The following is a 3156-nucleotide window of genomic DNA, read 5'->3' as shown; positions in this document are numbered from 1 at the left end:
ATGCATTCTCTTACCTAACCACGGGAGAGTTACCAACTTCACCAGATTTCACGTTATTACAACTCTCGCATACGATCATCACTCATCCATATTCCAGTGTTACCAAGTGGACGATGCTTCATGGCATATTTTCCACCTGAACAGAATCCAAACCAGAATCACACAATTCATTTAGTTGTCATGTCCCTTTAATCTAGAACACTTCCTCAGCCTTTCTTTGTGTTTTATAACATTGATAGTTCTGAAAATACATTTTCAAAAAACATCAGATTTCAGAAAATACATATATTTACAGTTTTGAAAATAATTTAAAAATTATTTTAAGATAAATGTTCTTTGCTTTTTCTTTGTCTGATGTGTCCACCTAATTCTGTTTGTGTCGTGCTTTCCAAGTCGCAATGCCACTTAGGGGATGGCATGTCCTTCTCCGGGTGACACATCCGGAGGCACCCAGTGTCCGTCTGCCCATCGTCGATGTTCATTTTCATCAGCCAATCAAGGTGGTGTTCAGTTTCTCTACTAGGTAACTACCATGTTCCCCTTACATTTAATAAATCTTCTGACTTTCTTTTTAAACCAACATCTTAGATATTTTCTCAGCGTCCCTGTCAGGGAGAGGAACAACAACTGTACTTGCAACACTACAAGTAATTGCTACCCACTAAGAAGGGAACACTGATAATGGAATTAAAACTCAAAGACCTTTTTAATGTGTATTTAAGGGTTTTCCCTAATGCATGGGTGATTAGAGTTAGAGAAAGCTGCTACCGAGTGGATGACAGTTTTCTTATCCACTGTAATCTAATATAAGATTAACTCCTTTCCGCTGTTCTATTAATATCTCCAGTCAAAGACTTTCCCGATTTGATCCCTGCCTTGCTAGTTCATGAATAAATGGATGGAGCTGTGTTCCCGTAGGAATTTTAAGGGCTTATTTTTTTTTTCTATTCCATCAAATCAAGATAAAAGAACAGCTTAACACAAAATGGCTCCAACTTTATTGGAAAGAGTAATACTTGGAGAAAAAATATTTTTAATAGCTTGGGGCTATTAAAAAGATGATGACAAATCTGAAGCGTGTGCCACTTCTCATCAGTATCTCAACATCCAGTTAATAGGAGAGGATGACAGCTTTGTTATTAAATTATGTAGATGCTAATTGAAGACACATCCAAATAGGAGGATCAGTTGCCTTCAAAAGCTAACTTACCGATTATTAGCTGTGATGTCAGTGATGGAACACAGTTTCTAGATCCATTTCCTATTCTCAGACTGACTACTTCTAGGAACATGTGTGATTCTGGAAGGAATGGTTGTATAGCAGGTCTTCATGGCAAACGTTCATTCTCAAAGTAACTTTTGTGTCTGAAGTTTTACGCATTCCCCCATTATATATTACAGCCCAGGTCACCAGAGAGCTATCATCTGAACACTAAAGTCTCTTCTCCACCTGGTCCAACAAAAGTCCAGGGCTGGTCCTTTGATGCCCGGAATCTATCCCAGTGATTAGTGGATGGATTAGAATTTCCCCGGAAGTCTATGGGGTGAGGACAGGTAGCATCACTTTAGGATTTGGAATTCCCCAGTCTGTAGAAATGGCTTAGCCCAACCCCCAAAGCTTGTGACTATTGATACATCTGACCGAAATAACAATTGACAGTAATCTGGATTTGCATAACCCTTTGCCCTTTCAAAACGCTCTTGGAAATACCTCCTTTGGGCAATATAACCAAAATGCCTTGGTTTAAATTTTGTCATCACCATCTCCTGACTATGTAACCTTAAAGTTGTTTAACCTTGCTGTGCCTCAGTTTCACCATCTATAATATGGAGATAATAGTGGTTTCCTGCCCTTAAGATGTTGTGAGGACTAAACGAGATAATATTGAACGATGCCTTGGCACACAGAAAATGCTTAATACAAGTATTGTCGTCATCCTAATATCCTACTCAAGAAAGTAAACGAGATAATATTGAACGATGCCTTGGCACACAGAAAATGCTTAATACAAGTATTGTCGTCATCCTAATATCCTACTCAAGAAAGTAAAGGCATGGATTAATATCCTGTTTGGATGGATGAAGAAGTAAAAACCAGCAGTTCGATGATTTGCCTATCATCACACAGTCGTTGAATGGGGACCTAAGAGAGCAGGAAGCCATTCTGAGCTTTTGAGTCCCTTCTCCCTCCAGTCTTTCAAGCATTTTATCACATTAAATGGTTTTGAAGCAGAGAAGGCCTTGAAAACCCCACCTGGATATATGGAACAAGGCCAGGACCAGACTGTGTCCCCCCAGAAATTCCTGGTCCCTTGCCCCAGTCCTCATGCCCACCAGAACTTAGATCTGTGATAACTGCCACAGATTCAGTGAGGAGCCAGTCAGATGGGGGCAGGAACAGCACGACCCCCACGGCCCCTGCCCTTTCCAGGCTCCTAGCTACCCCAGCAGGAAATCTCACTTGGTATGCTGCTTCCACCAAACCCAACAGCCACAGTGGCAGCAGAAAATGTAAAGTTAGGTCTCCTTCAGAAGTAAAGACAAAGGAAGTGTCTGAGTGATGGATTTTATAACTTCAGATCTTTAAGGAATGAAAATTAAATTTGACCCAACTTTGACAGAGGACACCACAGAAGCACATGTTTGCAAAAGCACTTCATTTTTGTTACACATGAAGGTTAAAAGAGAGAAATCAGAATACATAATTGAGTGAACATTAGTATCATCAACACTAGTTATAAAGAGAGAGAAAAAGCATACATACATTCTCTGCAGCTGTAGCTAGCACATATTCTCAAAGTAGACCTCCCTGCTCCTGAGATCCAGGAACAACTTAAAGCCCTTCACCCTTTCCTGAAACACACACAAATGACAAAAAAAAAAAGAAAAAAAAGAAAAAAAAAAGAGGGCTTAATAAAAAGACAAACATTGCTTCTAATAATCAACTGTTCTAGAGTCCCTGTTTCATTAGGTATTTTATTAATCACCATAACAGTAAGAATAAAAGGAAACACATATATGAGGAAGGGGGAGAAAAGGACTTAAAAAGTAAAAAATATGATCCTCATATGCGTGGGGAAAAAAAAAAAGGATTGGAAGGAATGTACCAAAGGGTTGAGTGATTCTCTTTGGATAGTAAAATTGTGGGTGTTCAGT

The sequence above is a fragment of the Pteropus vampyrus genome, unplaced genomic scaffold (genome assembly GCF_000151845.1).
Source record: "Pteropus vampyrus isolate Shadow unplaced genomic scaffold, Pvam_2.0 Scaffold1, whole genome shotgun sequence".
Taxonomy (NCBI): Eukaryota; Metazoa; Chordata; class Mammalia; order Chiroptera; family Pteropodidae; genus Pteropus; species Pteropus vampyrus.
The sequence above is the reverse complement of the archived record's forward strand: the minus strand, read 5'-3'. Positions refer to the sequence as shown.